At 49.0% G+C, this 22,419-nt stretch overlaps 3 long non-coding RNA genes across 10 annotated transcripts in view; 1 reads left to right on the forward strand and 2 right to left on the reverse strand.

Moving 5' to 3' along the window:
* The window catches only part of LOC128087802 (uncharacterized), a 44,063-nt gene extending 42,577 nt beyond the window's left edge, over positions 1-1,486 (reverse strand). For 5 of the 6 annotated variants that reach the window (XR_008210010.1, XR_008210011.1, XR_008210007.1 and 2 more), the window contains exons 1-3: positions 1,344-1,486; positions 750-938; positions 437-612 (exon numbers count right to left, since the gene is read on the reverse strand). This is a non-coding gene — a long non-coding RNA (uncharacterized LOC128087802). The remainder of the gene's footprint in view (positions 1-436; positions 613-749; positions 939-1,343) is intronic. The other variant, XR_008210006.1, reaches the window with a different exon arrangement.
* A 2,645-nt stretch (positions 1,487-4,131) lies between these two features.
* LOC128087906 (uncharacterized) lies at positions 4,132-8,195 on the reverse strand. The gene is made up of 3 exons (XR_008210068.1): positions 7,827-8,195; positions 4,981-5,045; positions 4,132-4,382 (listed from the first exon to the last, which is right to left on the reverse strand). It is a non-coding gene; the product is annotated as an uncharacterized LOC128087906 (long non-coding RNA).
* A 7,846-nt stretch (positions 8,196-16,041) lies between these two features.
* Positions 16,042-21,580, forward strand: LOC128087902 (uncharacterized). 3 transcript variants are annotated; one of them, XR_008210065.1, is made up of 4 exons: positions 16,042-16,764; positions 18,261-18,392; positions 18,703-18,850; positions 21,339-21,580. It is a non-coding gene; the product is annotated as an uncharacterized LOC128087902 (long non-coding RNA). The 3 variants fall into 3 exon arrangements; XR_008210064.1 differs by having other exon boundaries at positions 16,043-16,269; XR_008210063.1 differs by lacking the exons at positions 16,042-16,764; positions 18,261-18,392 and having other exon boundaries at positions 18,676-18,850.
* Positions 21,581-22,419: the final 839 nt, after the last annotated feature.

Raw genomic sequence — 22,419 nt, forward strand, 5'->3', positions numbered from 1 at the left:
AAAGCAGCGCATGCCACAATTCCACACAAGTAGCTTGAAGCTGTGTTTAATCTTGCAGATCACAGCTCAATAAACACTGGCTCAGCACAAGTCACTCACAGAGAACAGGGCTCTGCTCTCACCAGCACCTGCTATACATCAAGAAGAAACATGCCGAGGAAAACAAACACAGCAGCATACAACTAAGAGTTCCTCCTGATTGTCAGCACTGAAAGGAAAGCAAGCTGAAGAAAAGCCTCAGGGAAATCAGTGCAGGACAGCAAAGCAGGGAGGACAAAGGATAGGGACTGATCCTGAACTGCACAAATTAGAGAACAAGAGCCTTGAGAGGAGTAATTGGTTATACAGTGATAAGAGTTTTACACAAACAATGGGAATCTATTCAGAAACTGTCTAAAGGCTTGTTTCAAATACTGCCAAAATGAGGAATTCTTACACTGCTTTATTCTGCATGAGAATACGAACAGCATCCCACCGGGATGTTTGCTTCTCAGCACAGCACTGTTTGCACAGCAGCAGCAGTACGAAAGGAGGCTGATGTGTTTCATTACGAGCACTAAATTTCTGTTGCAATTCTAAATTGCTAGTGAATGCCATCCCGAGCAGAAATACCTGTTGTTGCGAAAATAAATAAGCAAAAAAAAAAATTAGGTACTAAAAGAAAGAAAAGAAAGGAAAATACAGGAGAAGAAAAGAAACAAGAGAAAATAACACTCAAATGCATTTAAGATGTACAAAAGTGTGCTTACTTCAAAGTCCAACAGGCAAATGGATTCGGGAGTCTCAAGTCCCAAGTCTTGATGTTCCTTGCAGCAAGTGACAAAGTAGTTTTAACAATGGCTGCACTGGGGTAACACCGACACAGAGTTCCACTGCAAACCCAGCCACACAGGGTGCTGGGGACTACCAGCACACTGCACTGTGCATTCCAACAGCACCTGGGCGAAAGCAGAGCACTGAGAAGTCGGCATCTACACCCCAGTGAGGAAGACTAACATCTGATCTAAGCTGGGCTTCATTACAAGAGAAGGAAGGAGCTCTGAAGATTTCTCCCATCTCAGGAGCCTCCTAGCAACTTCTTCCCACCTGTTTGCCTCTGGTTAACAATCTGGAACCAAGCATTTTGAAAAGGCAATGTAACACTCTTCCAGTGATTCCCCCAGCTGTTCTGATTTCCTCCACATCATCTGAAATATTTTAAAGACATGTGGAAGAGTAAGACGTAGTGAGGAGGGAGCCTTACACACACCAATTCATCTCTGGAATATGGGCGTTCCACACATGTACAGCAAGAGTGGTCAAGCACTGCATCAACTGGAGGCAGAAAGTGAAGAGTGACTTACGCTAGAACTGCTCAGATCACGCAGTGCTGCCAGCTGGCGTGCATCGCTGCACTGCGCCTCGCTGTGCTGGGCAGCTTGAGCAGAAACGTCCCAGCACGCACGTACAGCTTCCTTCCATTTCCAGGAAGGTGTCAGACAGCTCCTCAGCTCACTGTCCCACAGAGTGAAGGAGACGATCAAAACTACAAGGCAGAAAAGACTCCTTTTCAACAAAGTCCTGTTAAAAGCCATCGCATGCTTTGAATCAATGTTATTTAGCTGTAGACGAAGTAAGTGGATGATTCAACTGCTACGACCCCCTCAGTTGTTTACGTCTGAGTTGCACAAGGAAGCAGGAGAACAGCCTTAAGTGCCCAAAGCTCTGACCTTCATTTATGGAAGTGAAATCGGCTGAAGTCAGTATGAAAGGAAAAGTAATGGGAAGAATGGAACATAGAACTTCACCAAGGAATTGGCTACAAACATTGTTTTGCACTATGCCAGCTGTGCCTCAGACGATCTGCCCTGAAGGCAGTTGGCATAGCTGGCCCTATCGGCTTTTTCTGAAGGAGAATGTTCTTCTGGAAGTGGCCTTTTGCTTCTCTTTCATACTGCAGTCCTACAATTCTTCATTATTTCACTGTGGGTTGTGTTCAGTTGATCAGGACAAAGCTGATCCATGAATGTTTGAGAAATCTGAATTAGCTACTGAAATACAGAACAACGTTCTCTTACTGAAGAGGCAGAAGATAACTGACCCTGGATATCACCCAGTCTTCTCCAAGGCTTCTAGCTTGGACAAATACATAGCTTGGGCTCCAAGCCTGCTAAGAACCTCAGTACAGAGAAACTCCTCTCCTGTCCACAAATTGGTCACACAGGGAAACCGATACCTGCTAGATGTTCTCTGACTGAGAAAAAAATATTCCATTCTGGATTGCTTCTGTTTGTTTTTTAAATACAAGAAGGATAAAACAATGGGTTTCAAGTGCCTCTCTGCACTGACGGACATCTCCCAAAGCAAATTCCATTTTAATAAAGCTAGAATGAGCCAGCAGATGACTGCTCTTGACAGCTCTCCAATTCTTTGCATTAGATTCCAAGTTCGGGGTTGATTCAAGGTATTTCTAAAGAACAAAGTTCATCAGAGGAAGAGGAATAACCATCCTTCTGTGAAGGCAAGGACATCACTTCTCCAGAACACACTGCTACCTAACCCACTCTCACAGGTGAGGCATTCACATATCCTGCAGCAGTAAAGTTCCAGGAGCTCATTCAGCAGTTCTCTCCTTGATGAAGCTGCTGTATCTAGCTTAGTCTTGAAGTTAGAAAATACACAAGGTTTAACTTCAGGAAGAAAATCCCCATTCAACAATTGGCTTCAGCAGACTTTCATTTGGAGGAGTTAAATCACTTGAGCAGCAGCTGTCAGTGGAATGAAACTGAGAGACTGTGACCAGTTTTGAGGATATGAAAGATTACGACAGGATCAAAAGATGACGAAATACCTCACGTGTCTTTACGACACAGGAACAGCATTCCAAGCTCGTCTCCAGAGGTATTTCCTTCTCTGCCTCCTGAACGTGGAGCACAGCACCTCGGAATGTATGGCGTGAGTGCTACAGTGCAACCAGTCTGATGTTATGGGAGACGTTGTCAGGTCTTGCACAGAGTTCAGCTTGAGCCACATAAAGGTGAAGATGGCTGGAATGAGCTCTTTTATCTTCTAGTAACTTCCCCTATTAAACATGAAGGCAACATATTCATACTTTTTTCCACATCCGTCTTTTCAACAACCGCATTACCTGACCGTTTTTTCACCTCCACTACAGACTGCAGACTTGATGAAATTACTCCAACATCTCAGAAACCAGATAACGGGGAAAAAAAACCAAAACTTCAGAATGTGCCTCTTGTAGATGTTAAGGCTGTCAGACAGTTTGATTCAGAGACAGCACACCTTGATACAGAACAGCTAGTCCATATGGGAACTGCTGAACCACAGTCTGAACCTCTGGCTGATCACCTCAGGTGAGCGCTGAGTCAGCCCTGGGAGCACAGGTGAAGGCAATGCAGCTGTGTGACCAGAAGGGATGGAGCCCGGCTGCACCCCTCCTAGACCCAACTCAGGGCTGACTGCCACTGAGGAAGGATCTCTCTCTGCACATCACTCCTCATGCAGCTTCTTGGGAGCCCACACACCAGTGAGCACTTCTTCATTCATCTCTGATCATCCTTCTCAACGTGATCATCTTACCAGCCGAACTTTTCTATAGACTACATAACATCTGTATACTTACTGATCAGATACAAGCCCAAGTAAAACAACAGAAAGCCAACAGAAGCCCCTGAGAACCTCAATGTCACGGCTGCTGTGCTACATAAAACTAAGTGCCAAAGTGATGTGGTCTGAAAGCATTTACACAGTACTTGAGAATGACAGCACCTCTGACACGCTTCATTTCTAAACTCAAACAACTAAAAAGTAGCTCAGTCACAACAGACAGATCAAGTATTGCCTCTCTAAACCCAGCTTCTTAGACATTATGACTAACAGTTTCCCCACGTTCTTGAAGAGATCAGCCTTAAAATGCACGTGGAAGCCCAGAGCTGCAATTTTCATGCAAGCTAGACAAAAACAGCAAGCAACAAAGAAACTAATACGGAATTGATTTAAGATTCCTGATTCTAAAGTAATTTAGCCAATGAAATATTGAGACGACTAGATGACATGATACAAGCACCCAGTCAGATACAAAAAGGTTCTTCAAGGCACAAAGCAGAGATGAGAAGCTGGAACTTGCCATCAATCTGAGAGCAACAGGATTCCCAGGGAGCAGCCTGGCAGCTTTCTCAACCCAGCAGTTTGCTCTTCCATCACTGGCATCTTCATTACATAACAGCTCCGCAATCTTCAGCACCAGACCTTTCTCTACTGGGTTCAGCTCCACAGAACGCTGGTTTGGAACAGCAGATACAGAGCCTTAGAACTAAGGGCAATGGGAAGGCCATCACAGCAGCTCCAGACGGATCAAGTCAGGACGCAAAAGAAAGGATCAACTGGAAAAAATAAATTAAAAACTGAAGCCAATTCTATCAAACAAATCATCATTTTTTAAAGTACATCATAGTCAGATTTGGCAATTAAAAAATGTACGTCATATAATTTTCCCACAAATAACTCATCTTCTTCTCTGGGTTTAAGGAATGCACTGCACAGGGGCTTTGGTGCTGCACGAATGACTGCAGGCAGAGCAGTATCAAAGTGAACACAAAACATTTCACTGGTTAACGTAGAAAGCAGTGAAAAAGACAGGGCACCTACCCTGGGCTGCAGCCCCTACAGCAGAGTTGCAGGGTTTCAGGCTGCACAAAAAACCCTTTGTCTGATTTTGCCTTCAGAGTGACACAAAATCGAACCCCAGCACTGTCACAGCCTGGGCAGAGCACGGCAAAGGAACCCAAAACCTGTCAGATCCCTTCCTACACCCCTCAGATCAAAGAACTCTCTCTCCCTTCAGCAATCCCACCCTCTCTCCAGGGGCCAGGACCACAGGGCTCTTCCTCGCTCAAGAACTCTCCATCCAATTCCCAAAGCTCTCGCACAACTCAGGCATCTTCAGCTTTGTCATACCAGCAATGAACTGGATGCACCCACCTGTCACAGCTTCATAAGAAGGCACAACTCCCTGCTGAATTACCTGACGGGCCAGGGGTGTCACACTAACAGGGAGAAAAGAAGAAAAAACAACTGAGAGATGCAGAAAAAGGCCCTCGCTAAACTAAGGACCTTGGGGCTCTCTCTAGGACACCGGTTGTCTCAGCACAGTTCAATTACTTACAGTGCACACAGCACCTACAAAAGCAACACAGAATCACAGAATAGCCAGGGTTGGAAGGAACCTCAAGGATCATGAATCTCCAACCCCCCTGCCACATGCAGGGCCACCAACCTCCACGTTTAATGCTAAAGCAGGCTGCCCAGAGCCCCATCCAACCTGGCCTTGAACACCTCCAAGGACTGGGCATCCACAGCCTCTCTGGGCAGCCTGTTCCAGCACCTCACCACTCTCTGGGTAAAGAATTTCCCCCTGAGGTCCGACCTCAATCTCCCCTCCCTCAACTTAAAACCATTTCCCCTCGTCCTGCACATATCAACCCTTCCAAAGAGTTGATTTCCCTCCCCTCTGTAGGCTCCCTTTAGGTACTGAAGGCTGCAATGAGGTCACCCTGCAGCCTTCTTTTCTCCAGGCTGAAAAAGCCCAGCTCCCTCAGCCTGTCCTCATAGGGGAGCTGCTCCAGTCCCCTGATCATCCTAGCGGCCCTCCTCTGGACCCTCTCCAACAGCTCCCTGTCTTTTTTGTACTGCGGGCTCCACACTTGGACGCAGCAGTCCAGATGGGGCCTCACATGGGGCATCGCGCTCCAACAAGGAAGGAAAACAAATCCAGCACGCTCTGCAGGGCTCCCAGCTCACAGGAGGTGACGCCTGCTCCGTGTGCAGAGCATGCACACAAATGGCACCGCATCTCTTCCCCATTTATCCCCCCACCATTGATACAGGCATTTAGAGGCATTGTGGAAAGGCAATGGAAGGCTCGTGGAGAAGACTGGATGCACAGGAGATTTCACACTTCCTCGGTGCGAGAGCACAATAGGATTCCAACTCGTCACCTTCCTGCCTTCCAACTGCCTTCACTGTGCTTGAAGCTAAGATCCAATGCTTAATGCCCTCACGTAACAGCAGCTACTTCATCAACACAGGGGAAGGAACGTCTCCGTAATTACATCACACACCAGCCAGGCTGCTAAGGATCGGTAACTCTTCTGGGACAGCTTCATCCAAACCTTTCTGGATTAGTCTTGCTATCACCCGGAACTCGTTCCGTTACTGCTTTGAGGGGTCAGAGCTTGAACTCCACTAAAAGGCCACCTGTCATCATGCAATCAGGCACACCTGATACAACCACACCACTAAGGCTCCTCTGCTCAACTCCACTGGTTCCCAGTGCTCACTTAAAAAATAAAATCCACCGCGAGTATCAAACACCAACACGTTTCAGTGGCACAGTCCAGCGCAGAGCTACGATCCCAAAGCCATTATAAGGTTTGATTTCACAGTACTGTGTGGGACGATTCAACTGCTTCAAGTTCAAACAGGATGCAAGTGATTGATTAATCCATACATCTCAGTGACCTCAAAACCTGATGTCTTGGAAAAAAAATGAACAGAACAGACCATCTCAAATAGCAGATAATCAATCTACAGAACTGAATCCAGCAGGCAGTCCTGTGGACAAATTCTGTGCTGGCAGCAGAGTCTTTTTACGACCATTAGGAACTTCCCTAGTTACAGAGCTACCACAACTTGGGCACTAAATACACAGACCCACCTGGGAGAACAGCAAATAAAGAAGCAACTTACCCTCCCCTTATCCAACTCCGCTCTCACATTCACAAGTGCAACTACAAGTTTAAATGCCATGAAAACATGAGGGGATAAAAAAATCATCTGGTATTTTCCAGGGAAACCACCAAGATCATACAATCACAGAATGTTCCAAGTTGTAAGGGATCCACAAGGATCACCAAGTCCAACCTGATGCTCCAGGAAGGACAACCCAAACGCAGATGGTCTTTCAGCTGCAGCAGCTCAGGACCAGGCCCACAGCCCTGGGGAGCCTGGCCACAACCACTGGTACCAGATGCAGCAAGCACAGGGAGCAGGAAGGCAGGCACAGCACAGCAAGCAAAGTCCAAACCTGAGAGGGGGCCTGCTTACAGAAATAAACCCGCGGCCTGCCTACACAAAGCCCACACCTTTCACACCAGTAAAGCTCCACCATTTTGACAGCCAAAACACAAACTGCCATTTCACTTCTCATGGCTCTTCCCTGAACTCCCAAACAATTACTTCAGGTCCCCTATCGCACTGCAACTGCTCATAACCAATATTATATCTTTCATGACATAAGCAGCTCACTTCTGCTTGGTAGCAGTGACAGTCCATTCCCATTTCATCCCTTCATCTGAGGAAAATCACAGCTAGCTTTCTGACAGCTTCCTGCATAATTCCCCCAAAAGCACCCAGCATTTCTGAAAAGTGAAAAAAGGAAGGTTCATGGAAACGGGCACACAAGGCTTGCAAGAGATGCAGTGCTCCAGATCAGAGACAGGACCACCACAGTGCCGAAACACAGTTTATCACTAAAGGAAACACTGAAGAGCATATTTGCAACTTCTGCATAAGCTGTAATGATTCAGCATGTTTAATTTTCTTATCATTCAGTTGGAAAAAGCAAATGCTCTCACACATCAACTAGCAAGCACTAGGACGAGCCATCCATCTGGTTTTCACAATGACAGAGGGACACGGCCGCGACGCACGGCCGCCGGCCCCACGCAACACAAAAAGCAAATCAGAAAGAAAGCCATCACGCACGTTGCAGCAGAAACACCAGCATAATATCAGTATATTACAGAGGCAGGAAAAGAACTGCTCACCATCTCCAAGGATTTACACCGACAGTTCAAACTCCATGGCAGAGAACCTTCCAGAACCAAGCCCTTCTCCTGTGCCAGTCAGCCCTTAAATGAGCTCCAAGAGAGGCAGCCAGTCTCCGCTCCTTCCGGCCACAGAGCTCCATTGCCTTCAGCTGCGCTCCCAGGGCTCACCGGCTGCTTTCCTCAGCTGCTCCGTCTGGGGTTCAGGCTGTGATTCAACACTTCTCATACAGCAGAGCAAAGGAAACAATTGCAAAGCAAAGCTATCAATGAAATAAAAACAACAAAGAGAACTAGCAGGATTCTAGGAAATAACAGAAATCCGCAGGAAGCGATGCAGAAGGCAGGATTTTTGTCTGCGTGTCTGTCTGAAGGAAACAGCTGCAGATGTTGAGTGCTACTCGATGCACCCATCGCAGACAGCTGCACAGAACAGGGCTCCTGCAGCACTGACAGCTCCTGTCAGCTTCACTATTAAAGCCATCTGATCAACTTCCAATTCCGTATTGCGAGTGCTTCAAAGGGAGAAGCACTAAAGCTGGCAAACACACAATGGCTCCAGATAACAAACACCAAGTCAAATGGCACTTCAGGCAATCAGCATCCTTAAATTACTGCACCTCTTTTGCTTTACCCAGAGTGGCTTCTAGCTCCTTTACAGCTTCTTCTCATTCCTGGAGCTGGAAAAACCAAGGGAAAAATGTTGAAATGGCTCCAAAACTCGTTCAATTTTCACTTAATATCAATCTTGCCCTGCAGGTGGGTTTTTGCTCTACACAACATCTGACTAGTTGGAAGAGCCCTAATGGCCATCTACATTCAGCATCCACTCACGCTATTCTTCCCTTAAAGCAGGACTCTGAATCCTGATGTCCCCTGTACACTTTGGAAACTGGAGAAAAAAGAGGCAAAGTAGAGAATAAAAACTAAAAAGCAACACACGTCACTGTAGAGAAAGCCAATAGGAAAGCTCACCATAGGAGGACTGTGAGCACCCCGTGTCACACCGCAACGTTTGGGGCAGCCCTCTGGGGACCCCGTCTGTGCCCTCACCCACAGAAAACTTGGTTCCCATGGGGTGGGGTTGACACCCCTCTCTTTTGTAATTAAGGTTTACTTCTTGATCATGGGGATTTGGGGATATCCTCCACATTTAAACAATAAGGGGCGGAGGAGCGGCTGTGGGGCTCCATATGTCACACTGGGGGTAAACTTTGGGGACAGAGGTCAGTGCAGCATCCTGGCCCCCTAGCCCCTATGGCCCCGCAACCACTGCAGCCCCATCTCATAGCCATTCCTTATCCGTGTCCCACAACTTTATCCCATCCCCATACCCATTATATCCACCCCACAACCATCTCAAACCCATCCCATATCCACACCCCACATCCTATCCCCATCCCTTATCCTATATCCATATCCATTCCAAATCCGTATCTCCACATCCATCCCACATCCATTCTGTACACTTATCCCATGCCATTATCATCCCAATCCCATCTCATATCCTTATTTCATCCCCAATCCATCCCGCGTTCTTCCCACGTTGATCCCACGTCCACCTCTAGCCCAGCCCATATATATTCCATTTTCTGATCTCCCATTCCGCATCCACCCCGTATCCATATCCCCACACCCCGATCTTAAATTTCACATCCCACTGCCAAATCCAACCTCCTAACCACAGCTCCCAACCCCAATTCCAAACCTCCTTCCCAGTCCCACGTCCCAGCCCCAACTCCTACCTGTCAATCCCAGCCCCATCTCCCACCCCCTTGTCATGGTTTTATGATTTTTGGTCATCAGTATTCCAACACCATAACATCATGTAATGCACTGGGGGGGTTTGACTTCTGCCGACTGTTCGTCCGACGGAGAAGAACTACATTTCTTCAGGAGGCTTTGTGGTCAGCAAGGAGATAGAACTCTGGGCAAGGTCACCTGATCCTTCTTCTTCACCATCTGCGCTTCGCCGTCTGCTTTTCTTCAGTCACTCAACTGGACTGCACGTCTCACCTCAACATTGTGGTGAGGTCTGGATTTGCTCTCATCTTCTCTCTCTGTTGCCTGCATGCAACTTCCCACTTCTTCCATCTTTAGTTCTTCTTCTGTTGAACTCCTATCTTGTTTCTCTTCCTCTCTTGCTTTGTAATCCCTTCTCTGCTACACTCTCCCTTCTTTTTTCTGTCTTTTCTAACTTCTCCTCTCTGCTGCCTTCCTGTCCTCTATTTCTTTCCTGTACTTTTCTCTCTCTTCTCTGCACCATTATTTCCCTTCTTTCTCCTGCATTTTTGTGCTCTTCTGTTCCCTCCTCTCAGTTCTCCCTTGCCCATTCCTTCTCTTTTCTTTTTCTCCTCACTCTTCTGCCCTGTTTATGCTTTACCTCATCCTGCTCCTTTGTTCATTGTATGTGCTCCTGCTCTGCAGCTCTTTTTCGTGCTGCTTCACTCCTCTATCGTCTGCTCTAGTTTTGTGCTGTTCTTTCTTCCCTCTGTCCTCAGTCTTTCATTTGCATCTGCACTCCTCTTAGGCTCTTCCTTCGTCACTGCTCTTTCCTCTGCATTTTCACTCTCCTGTTGCTTCTTCCCTGCTTCCTCACTCCTCTTTCCTTTGCATCTACGCTCCGATTGTACTTTCTTCCCTGTTTCCACACTTCTCTTTATTCTGCATTTGTGCAGCTCTTCTGCTGTTTTATATTTTGTTTACATTCATCTTCTTCCTTCTGGGACTGCACTCCTCTTGGGCTCTCTTTTCTTCCCTGTATTCTCCCTGTTCTTTCCTCTGCATTCTCACTCCTCTTCTGTTCTTCTTTCCCTGCTTCCTCATTCCTCTTCTTTCTCCTTCTGCTCTCCTCTTCTGCTTTTCTTTCTCCTGTCTCCTCGCTCCATAAGAGCTGCTCGCTCTTATGCATCTGCTCTTCTTTTCTGCTCTTCTTTCTTCCTTCTACCATCCATACTTTTTCCTCATCTGCACTCTTTCTCTTTCCTCCCTGTCTCCTTATTTGTCTTCTCCACCTGCTCTACTCTTCCGCATCTGCATTCCTGTTGTTCTTTCTTCATCCTATCCCCACTCCTCCTCATATATATATATATATATATATATATATATTTTTTTTTTTAATTGCGTTTTACCAATGCTTTCACCTGTACTTGCATTTCTGGTTGGTCTTCCTCCCTGCATCTGCACTGCTCTTCTATAACTGATCCCTGCTTCTGCTGTTCGTTCTTCCTGGTTTCCTCACTCCTCTTCTGGATATGCACTCCACGTGTACTGTTCTTTCTTCTCTGTATCCCGACTGCTTTTTCTTGCGCATCTGCTCTCCTCTTTCTTCCCTGTTTCCTCACTCCTTTTCCTACTGCATATGTACTCCAGTTCTATTCTTCCCTGTATCCTCTCTGCTCTTTCACTTGTATATGAACATTTACTCAGCTATTCTTTCTTTTCTGTTTTGTCATTCCTTTTTCTTCTGCATCTGTGCTGCTTTTTTGCTGATCGTTTTTCTGTGGGAATACAAGGAAAGTTGTTCAGAGCAGCAGCTGTGGAGCAAGATAAACAGCATGAGAACCAAGGACACCTCTAGAAGAAGAAAGAACGTCTCACTGCTCTGATTGAAGAAGCACCTGCATGAAAGGTTGAAGAGTGTAGAATGCTCTGTTGTCATGTAAAGGTGGATGGGAAAGTTGTTGGGGAGGGTTGGAGAATTAGAAATAGAAAACTTGTGAAAGTATATAAGTCATGTGAGAACTTCTAATAAATGATTTGGATAGTTCCCATCTGAGCATGTGCATCAGACACTGTAGGTTTAGGGGGTGAGAATGTTTGATTTGTGACTGGAGATGAAAAGCAAGAGGTAAAAGGGAAGGGTGGATTTAGGGGTTGGAAATGTCAGCTTTGGAGTAGGAAGTGGAAAGTAAGGAAAGGTGAGATGGATTTAGTAGTTGAAAATTCCTGATTTGAGGTCAGAGGTGAAAAACGAGGGAACAGTGCACAGATTTTGGGGTTGGAGAAGATTAGATTTTGATTTGGAGGGGTAAAGGAGGTGTTGCTGTGAAAGGCGGATGGATTTGGAGCCTGGAAATGCGAATTTTTGGGGTTGCAGATTAAGTCTGGGAGGAGGGAGAGAGTGGGGAAGGAGGATCCTTTGGGAATACATTTTGAAAGGAATGGACTTGGATTTCAATGCCAAAGTGGTAATTTTGGCTCAATGGGACACAGCATGTCATAGAACGAACTGTCCCTGGCCATAAAGCACCATCTTCACAACTGAGCAGAGGGGAGTCTAGGATGGTTTGGACAGTTACCCTGAGAACTGCTGTTACCCCACTGACATCACAGCAATGAAGGGGGGGCTCCGCCTGCTCTGCTTTGCCTCATTGTTTTCCTTTCTGCCTTAAGCAGGACATCCATTTGAGGGCCCCACTGCACCCCATAAACACTCATAGGTGGGCAATGGACCCCACTGATCCATTCTACTCCATGGAACCAATTCCCTCCTGTAAGAGGAGGACCCATGTAGCAAGGACCCATTTCACCCCACATCCCGTTAAAAGGGGACAATGCTCCACCATACCCAAGATCCATCCTGTACCACAGACCCCATCAATGCTCCCCTGCTACAACTTGCAGCCATTTCCTTGGGTCCTGTTTGTTGCCTGGGAGAAGAGGTCAAACCCCTCCTCATCACAACCTCCCTTCAGGTAGTTATAGAGAGCAATAGTGTCTCCTCTGAGCCTCCTCTTCTCCAGACTGAACAATCCCAGCTCCTCCAGCCACTCCTCGTAAGGCCTGTACTCCAGACCCTTCACAAGTTTCGTTGCCCTTCTCTGAACACATTTCAGGGCCGCAATGTATTTCTTGCAGTGAGGGACCCAAAACCAAATACAGTACTGGAGGTACAGCCTCACCAAAGCTGAGTACAGGGGATGATCACCTCCCTGCTCCTGCTGGCCACACTATTTCTAATGCAGGCCCAGATGCCATTGGCCCTCATGGCCACCTGGGCACACTGTGCTCTTCTGTTCAGCCAAGCATCAACCACCACCCCCAGGTCCCATTTTTCTTCGCAGTTATCCAGCCAGTCAGCCCAAGCCTGCAGCACTGCATGGGGTTGTTGTGCCCAAAGTACAGGACCCAGCACTTGGCCTTGTTGAACCTCATCCCATTCACCTCATCCCAGCGATCCAGCCTGTCTAAATCCCTCTGAAGGGCCTCCCTACCCTCAGGCAACACCACCTCCCAACTTGGTATCATCAGCAAACTTACTGAGGGTACACTCAATGCCCTCATCTGGGTCATCAGTAAAGATATTAAACAAGATGGGCCCCAGTACCAACCCCTGAGGGACACCACTTGTAATGGGCCACCAGCTGGACTTAGCTCCATTAACCACTACCTGCTCCAGCCAGTTCCTTACCCAAAGAAGGGTATAGCTGTCCAGGCCACAGGCAGCCAGTTTCCACAGGATAATACTGTGAAAGATCGTGACAAAGGCTTTGCTGAAGTCTAGGTAGAATACATCAACAGCCTTTCCCTCATCTACCAGTCTGGTCACCCAGTTGCAGAAGGAGATGAGGTTGGTCAAGCATGATCTGCCTTTCATGAACCCATGCTGGCTGGACCTGATCCCCTGGATGCCACGCATGTATCGTGTGATCTCACCCAAGACAATTTCATCTGTAACTTTCCTGGTACTGAGTCATACTGACAGGTCTGTAGTTCCCCAGATGACCCCAGAATGGGTCACTGAGGGTGCTGGTGTCAGCCTGTGTCTCTTTACTGAGCTCCCTGCTGCTCCTGGGGAAGTCAGGGAGCTCAGCAATGAAAGGAGAGGAGTCAAGACTGCTGGGGACATCCAGGCTCGGTGGCTCCGTGGCTGCAATCCACCTCCTCAGCTCTTCACTTTTGCAGCTGTCCAGTTCCAGCAGCAGCTGGTCCCCAGGATTTTCCTCTTCCACCTTGTCAGCATCTCTGGCCTCCTCCCTTTTGAGAACAGGCAGGTCCTGGTTCTCCTGTGGGACCTCCAGAGTGCTCAGCTCTTCTGAAAAAGCAAGAACATGCCCCAGAATTATGATGGCAGCCTTCCTGCACCCTCTCGCTGCAGACACCCACCCACCAGCTCTATAGCCCCCAAGCTCACTGCTGTTGATCCACATGAGTAAATTGCCAATTTCCGTGTAGTCTTCCAGAATGTCAGTGCTTGCTGTCACTTCTGGGAAAGGAAGAAAATCCCCAGCGGAGCAATGCTGGCTTTTGCTCACCCACTCAGTGCAGACACCCTCTTGCTAGTTCTTTGTTGCCCAGACTCACCATCATCAATCCAGGTGAGCAGATTACTGATGTCTGAGAAGTCATCCAGAGTATCTGTGCCAGTCATTGCATCCAGAAAAAGGAAGAACATCCCCAGTGGGGTAATGCCAGCTTTCCCATAGCCTCACAAAATAGACAACCTGCTGCCCGCCCTGCAGCCCCTGAACTCACCTCCTGATTCCAGCGTGGCAGCACTGCAGGTGAGCGGAGCCGTGGCAGGGTGAGGGCAAACATCGGTGGGCGCTGGGTGCCCCTGGTCCTCCAAGAGCAGCACGGTGTCTTGGAAGGGCTGCATCAGCAGCTCCCAGATGGCAGGCAAGGTGCAGGGCACGGGGAGCATCAGCTCCTGCAGGGAGGGTACCTGCAAAAGAACTAGGGAGGTGGGGGCAGCCAGGGGTCTGCAGCAGGCAGGTGCCTGCAGGCTGTGGGGGCTCCTCGGGGAGCCCTAGGCCACAGCCACATTGGCTGTTGGGGTGGCAGCATCCTTACCAGCAGGGGATGTCCCTGGTGGTGGACAGAGGCAGCGGGGGGCAGCATACCTGTGTACAGTCCCCCAGGTAGAAGCAGCAGCACCGGTAAGCGCAGCCCCACAGTTGGCAGCTGAGCCAGAATTGGGGGCAGCCCCCCAGGTGGGAGCTGCACTGCCTGTGCCCAGACACCTGGTACCCCAGGCCAGACAGAGGGCTGAGGTGCCAGATGGGTGGCAATGGGGACAGAAAAGGGTTGGGGTGGTACCGGCATTGGTCTACAGATGCTAATTGGCACTTGAGCTACAACCTATGGCATGCATCTCTTGTGTCCCTGTGCTGAGTAGGGGAAAGTGTACTTTGCCCAAGAACCACCCACACCTCCAAAAAAATTTGTTATTTTCCTCCCCACACATGCTGTTTTTTTCCCCAAACATACAGCCTTTCCTCCCCTAAAACATGCCATTTTCCATCCTAAAATTACTGCATTTCCCCTGCTAAAATACGCTATTTCCACACCTAAAAGTATAGTCTTTCCTCCCCTAACGTACACCATTTTGCACTCCAAAAATACCACCTTTTCTTGCTCAAAACAAGCCACTTTCTACCCCCAAAAATACTGCCTTTCCTACCCAAAAATTCACCTTTTTTTCCTACTGGAAATACCACCTTTCCTCCCCAGTAATACGACATTTCCTGCACATGTAAGGGAAGCAGATGCTTTTCTCTACAGCAAACCAAGAGAGTAAGTCAGTGAGAGGAAGAGCAGCTGGTATCCTACCTGGAGCTCCATCTTTCTTCCTTTGTGTGCACTGTTCTCTGGAAATGCTGCTCCTCTTCTCCTCTCTGGAAACCCAAAACAGCTGTCTACAGAACCAGAACAGGAACTCTTGATTTCCTGTTGTTTTACATGATGTTCTGATGCACATATACATATAACAATATACATATATAACAAAAATCACATCACCACAGCAGAAATCCTTCCCCAGTGGCAGCCAGCCCTTAAATGGGGTCCAGGAGAGGTGCAGCCAGGCTCCACCCCTTCGTTACACAGCTGAATCGCCTTCACCCGCGCTCCCACAGCTGGCTCGGTCCTTGCCTCAGGTGTTCAATCAGTGCTCCAGGCCCTGACCCAACAGCTCCTATTCGCAGGACTGTGAAATGACAAATGTGGGTCACTGGGAGCACTGGGTGTGCAAATACTGGCATCCAGGACAGACTGGGACTGAAATTTGTGGGTTACAGCAGGTCATCCGTCCATAAACCTCCCTTAGCAGGCGTTCATTTTCCTCGTTATCACTGTTCTGTGGCTGTACCGGCACTTTAAGGGCACGGCCCCAAGCTGTGATGGAGCACCTGGGGGGGGGTGCGATCCTGCAGCACAGCTGGGGGCAGTTTGGCTGTGGGCGGGGCTGAGCTGGGCTCCACCCCTCCCTGGCCCCATTTAAGGGCTGGGAAGCTCAGGGGCTGCATCCAAACCTGGGGAGTGCTGCCTTGGGAGTGTGGGTGAGCCCTGCTCCTTGGGAGGGGGTGGGAGATCTGTTCTCTGTTGCAGGGCTGTGATCTCTTCTTTTCTGGGGGATCCTGACTGTGTTGAAGGGCTGGCAGCTATCTGCACCTGGAAGCTGCTTCCTTTGAGCATGGTGAATATTGGCCCTTGGAATGGGGTAAGTGGTTCCATTTGTATTTCAGGGTTGTGATCTCCCCTTCTGGGGGTTCCTTACCTCATTTAACCGCTGGTACCTGTAAGGGCAGCACCTGAATCTGGAGACTGCTTTCTCTGGGGGGTGGGGTGAGCCCTCAGGATGGAGTGATTCCTGCTTTATTTCAGAGCTGTGAGCTCTGCCTTTCTGGGGGATCTCAAGCTGGGTCAGAGCAGCTGTATCTGCTATGTGTGTTGTTTCTTCTTTAATGGTTCTCATCTCATAACTTCCAGTCTGGGGCCCTAAATGTGGTTCATCTGCTCCCACGTCATCCCACTTCATGGCTGTAATTCATAGTGTTGTTAGTTGCATTCATGCAGAATTTTTTAAGGGCATTCTGTGCATTATTATCATGTATTAAATTATGTTCTGCATCTTTTCTGACTTCAGTTTGCTACCTGATGGGGTTCAAGGATTGCCTCGGCTCCTCCAGTCAGTGGTGTGAGATCAGTGCAGCAGGTAATGAACACCATGAGCCCCATGTTGGTGCATTGCTTGTATGCAGGTCAGTTTGCGATGTGGTCCATCTCCCCCACAATGATCACCCAGCTGGATCAGGCTGCTCAGAGCCTGACCCAGCCTCACCTTGGAAGGGGCAGTGCATCCACCACGTCTCTGGCAATCTGTTCTACTGTCTCACCACCCTCACTGTGGAAGACATTTTCCTTATATCTAATCTCAATTTTCCCTTGTTCTTTCCTTTAGGTATTGAAAAGCTGTTACCAGGTCACCTTGGAGCCTTCACTTCTCCAGGCTGAACAGCCCAGCTCTCCTCACAAGAGAGGTGTTCTGTACCTCGGTTCCTATTTGTGGCTGTGCTCTGGATGTGCTCTCAAAGCTCCATGCCTCTCCTGCACTGAGGGCTCCACATCTGGATGCAGCACTGCAGGTGAGGCCTCAGCAGCGCAGAGCAGAGGGGTGCGGGTCGCTTCCCTTTGTCTGCTGACCACAAATCCTTGGATGCAGCCCAGGATACGGTTGGCTTTCTGGGCTGGAAGGGCCATTGCTGGCTTGTGTCCAGCTCCCACCCACCAGTACCCCAGGTCTTATGGGTCCTTTCATCCTCCAGCATGTTTTGGTGGTGGGTGTTCCCTCATCACAGCTACTGACCCTGCACTTGGATTTGTGCCCGCTGCTCAGCCTCTTGAGGTCCCTCTGGATGGCGTTCCGTCCCTCTGGTGTGTCACTGTACTCTGCAGCTTGGCATCATTAGGATGCACTTAACCCCACTGTCACTGATGAAGGGGCAATCCCAGATGTTTATACAAACTAGGCATAGAACCCCTTGAGAGCAGCCCTGGGGAGGATATGGAGATCCTGGTGGATGAGAAGCTAGACGTGAGCCAGCAGAGCACGCTTGCAGCCCGGAAGGCCAACTCTATCCTGGGCTGCATTAAAAGAGGAGTGGCCAGCAGGGAGAGGGAGGTGATCATCCCCCTCTACTCAGCTCTTGTGAGGCCTCATCTGGAGCACTGCGTCCAGGCAGTGGAAGGCCGTGGAGGGCCAGCACACGAAGGCCGTGGAGCTTTCAGAGGGGATTCAGAGGAGGGCACTGAGATGACTGGAGAGGGCTGGAGCATCTCTCCTATGAAGAAAAGTTGAGGGAACTGGGGTTGTTTCTCCTGGAGAAGAGAAGGCTCTGGGGAGACCTCATTACAGCCTTCCAATACTCAAAGGGAGTGCATAAGTAGGAGGGGGAATGGCTGTTTACGAGGGTGGACAGTGGTAGGACAAGTGGGAGTGGTTTTAAACTGAGACAGGGGAGGTTTAGGTTGGTTATTAGGAGGAAGCTTTTCACACGGAGGGTGGTGAGGCACTGGAAGAGTCACTTCCAGGAGGATCTGCTTCATGGTTGTTGCCAACACAGAGGTGAGACTGACATGTTGGTAGTTCCTGGGGTCATCCTTTCTATCTGTAATAACAGAAGTGCTGCTGCCTTTTTTCCTACTCACCAGGGACTTCACCTGGCTGCCACGACTTCTGAAATACCATTGAGAGTGGCTCGGTGTCTGCAGGGGTAAATTCCATCAGAGCTCTGGGACCCATCTTGTCAGAACGGAGAGGCTCCTGGAGGTTCGGGTCCTCAGGTGGTCCAGAACCTGATCTTCCATCACAGTGTGGGATGGGGAAGGGAGTTGGTGGGACTGGAATTGCTTCCTCAATCCCCACCTACCAAACCAAAGGTGAGAGCTGTGAAGATGAATGCAAGAATATTGTTGGATACCTGAGCTTTCTCCTTGACTGTTGTTCCCAGCTGCAATGCTGCTGGTGAGCAGAATTGTGCAGAGAGTGCAGCCACATTGCTCTGAGAAAGGAGCACTGCAGCGCACATTTGTGAAAGAGGTGCTACCCTATGTATGTGGGGCAGTGCCTTCATTACTGTGTTGTGTCCCACAGGTGGCAGGGGAGCTGTGGTGCTCCTGAATGCCGTAACGACTGCATGGAGATGTGTGGGTCTTCATGGGAACAGCAAGGAACCTGAATCTGCATTTCCTGAAATGCCCCGGAACCTCGCTTTGCTGGCTGGTAATTGTCTGCCCAGCAGGTAAGGGCAATGCACACCCACCAGTGTTTACCCACTCCATAGCAGGCACAACATGGTGCTCCCAGAGCTCTTAATTGCACTTTATGGTGCCCGGAAGGCTGCTTGTCCTTTTCTTTCTGTGTTTTCCTTGTCTCTGGCCTTCCACTGCAGTGTTTTCCTTCCCTTTGCCCTTGCTGTTCCCTATTACATCCTCTTGTCCTCCAGTTTTTGTGTTCCATGCTGTGTTCTCTTGGCTGTTGCCCTTGGCTTTTTTTACCACATTCACTTCAGCATTCAGTTTTGGCGTTCCCTGATGCATTCTCCTGCCCTCCTGTTTTGGCGTTTCTTGCTGTGTTCTCTTGGCCATCATCCTTGGCATTTCCTTCCACATTCTCTTGGCCCTTGCCCTTGTCTGGGCATTCCCTTGCCCTCCTGTTATTGTGTCCTGTGCCACATTCTCTTGGCCATTGCCCTTGGCTTTCCGTAGTCACATTCTCTTCAGCATTTGGTTTTGGCGTTCCCAGCAGCATTCTGTTGCCCTCCTGTTTGGCATTTCCTGCCACATTCTCTTGGCCCTTGCCTGGGCATTCCCTGCGGCGTTCTCTTTGATCTCCTGTCTCGGTGTTCCAGCCACATTCTGCATTGGCCTTCTTTGCTGCGTTCTCTTTGGCCTCCTATTTTGGCACTTCCTGCCATGTTCTCTTGGCCCTTGCCTGGGCATTCCATGCCGTGTTCCCTCGGCCTTTTGTTTTGGCATTTTGTGCCAAAAATTCTCTTGGCCTTTGCCCTTGGCCTTTCCTGCTGTGGTCTCTTTGGCTGTATATTTTGGCCTTTCCTGTTGCGTTCTCTTTGCCCTCCCCTTGGCTTTCCATTGATGCTCTCTTTGCTTTTGCCCTTGCCTTAGCTTGGCTGTTTGCTTTGCATTTACCTTGGCTTTCCACGGGAGTTCTGCTTTCCTTTGCCTGCCCTGGGTGTCCTGCTTCCCTTTGCCTTTGGCACTCTAGCATGAGCTGGGAGGCAGCATTAATGTTATCCTTGACCTAAACCCACAGCTGAATGGGAGTTTTAACGATAACTGTGTTAACCTGCAGCGTATCTGTAGACCAAACCCTTAACCCAGTGTTGAAAATGTCTCTTACCCTGAATGCTGCTGTAAAAATAATGCCCCATGTTTTGTCAAATAACCATAATTGTAGTGCAGAATACTGATGTTAGACCATCTGTAACTTCAACCCTATCAATACCGTTAATTCTATCCCTAACATTAATTATAATTAATTACAACCCTTGTGTCATCATTACAGCATTGTGCTCAGGGTGCAGCCCCACACATGCGGGGCAGTGCCTTCATTACTGCGTTGTGTCCCACAGGTGGCAGCAGAGTTGCGTTGCTCCTGAGCGCTGTAAGGAAAGCACGGAGATGCGCGGCTCTTCAGGCAGCAGCAAGGAACCGGAATCTGCATTTCCTGGGATGCCCGGAACCCCGCTTTGCTGGCCGGTAATTGTCTGCCCAGCAGGTAAGGGCGATGCTCACCCACTGGTGTTTACTCATTACTTAGCGAGGCACAAGGTAGGGTTCCCAGAGCTCATTTCTGCACTTCACGGTGACCTGGATGCTGCCTGTCCTTTTCTTTCTGTGTTCTCCTTGCCTCCAGCCTTTCACTGCAGCGTTTTCCTTGCCCTTGGCTTTCCCTGCTGCGTTCTCTTGCCCTCCTGTTTTGGCGTTCCCTGTGGCATTCTCTTAGCCATTTGCCCTTGGCCACCTTCACTGCGTTTTCTTTGGCCTTCGGCTTTGGCCATCTGTGCCACATTCTCTTGGCCTTTGTCCTTGGCCTTCTTTGCCACGTTCACTTTCCCTCCCGTTCTGGCGTTCCCTACAGCATTATTTTGGCCTTCAGTTCTGGCGTTCCCTGCGGCGTTCTCTTTGGCTTCTATTTTGGCGTTCCCTTCCATGTTCTTTTTGGCCATTGCTCCTGGCCTTCTTTGCCCATTCCCTTTGGCCTCTTGTTTTGTCTTCTCCTACAGCATTCTCTTTGCCTTTGGTTTTGGCCTTTTGTGCCACATTCTCTTTGGCCATTGCCCTTGACCTTCTGCATCAGCCTTCCCTGCAGCGTTCTCACGGACCTCGCCCTCCATTTTGGCCTTCTGCGTTGATCTCTTTGGTCTCCATTCTGGCGTTCTCTGCGGCCTTCTCCTTGGGCCTGACCTCTGACGCGACCTTTGGCGTTCTCCATGTCTTTCCCATCCCTTTGCCCTCTGTTTTGGCGTTCCCTCGGCTGTTCTCCTTGCCTTTTGCTCCTGCCTTTGCCTTGGCCTTCCCTAACGGTCACTCTAACCCTAATCCTGATGTAGCTAACCCTAACACCTTTCCTGTTAAATACTCCTAACCTTACTCTGAAGCCTTTTCTTAGAGCGGTGTTTGGCTTCCACGTTTTGTGGGGGTGGGCTGACGGTGAGCACAGTTTGGGTCTCGGCGTTCCTCCTTCTAAAGCGTGTCTCTGTATTACAGGTGAAGATGCCTTCGACGCTTCCAGTCAATGACTTCCCCCCTGCGACGCCATTGGCTTTCCAGGCCTCCCACACTCACCGCCAGCTCGGTTCGGTCAACCGTTACCCGAATCCCCGCTCCGTTCCCTTTCCATGATCTTCCTGTCACTCTGCCACAAGCCCCTACCAAGGTCATCGCAGGCAGCGTGTGGGATGCGGCGCTCGGTCTCATTGCAGTTCATCCCATGGGCCTCAGCCCAGCGATCCAACCCACCCGCACCCTTCCTGAGGGCCCTTCTGCTCCCAGGCCAATCAACGCTTCCTTCTGATGCCATCTGAGTTCCCTCCAGGCCACTTTCAGACTCATGCCTCTTTGTGGCCATTTTGAGACTTGCGCTGATTTCAGCGTGTGCATTCAATTGGCTTCTTCAACCAAATTGGCTTTAGCTTGACATACAATTAATGTAAAACAAATTGGCTTTAGTTTTACATTCAATTGGCTTCAACCAAATTGGCTTTAGCTTTACATTCAATTGGCTTCAACCAAATTGGCTTTAGTTTTACATTCAATTAATGTAAGCCAAATTGGCTTTAGCTTTGCCTTGGTTACGGGGTTGGGCTAGCCTTGCTTTGTTTGTTCCTAGGCAGGGCTAACCCAACCCCGTAACCAAGGGCCGTCGGAGGCGATTTTGTTCCTTCCCGGCCAGTCTGAGACTCGTGCCCCATTGCGGCCATTTTGAGAGTTGCGCTGATTTCAGCATCTGCATTCAATTTATCTCAACCGAATTGGCTTTAGCCTTGCAATCATTTTGCATCAACCAAATTGGCTTTAGCTTTACATTCAATTGACTTCAACCAAATTGGCTTTAGCTTTACATTCAATTGGCTTCAACCAAATTGACTTTAGCTTTACATTCAATTGGCTTTAGCTTTACATTCAATTAATGTAAGCCAAATTGGCTTTAGCTTTGCCTTGGTTACGGGGTTGGGCTAGCCTTGCTTTGTTTGTTCCTAGGCAGGGCTAACCCAACCCCGTAACCAAGGGCCGTCGGAGGCGATTTTGTTCCTTCCCGGCCAGTCTGAGACTCGCGCCCCGTTGCGGC

The sequence above is a fragment of the Tympanuchus pallidicinctus genome, unplaced genomic scaffold (assembly GCF_026119805.1).
Source record: "Tympanuchus pallidicinctus isolate F22 unplaced genomic scaffold, pur_lepc_1.0 scaffold31, whole genome shotgun sequence".
In the NCBI taxonomy this organism is placed as follows: domain Eukaryota; kingdom Metazoa; phylum Chordata; class Aves; order Galliformes; family Phasianidae; genus Tympanuchus; species Tympanuchus pallidicinctus.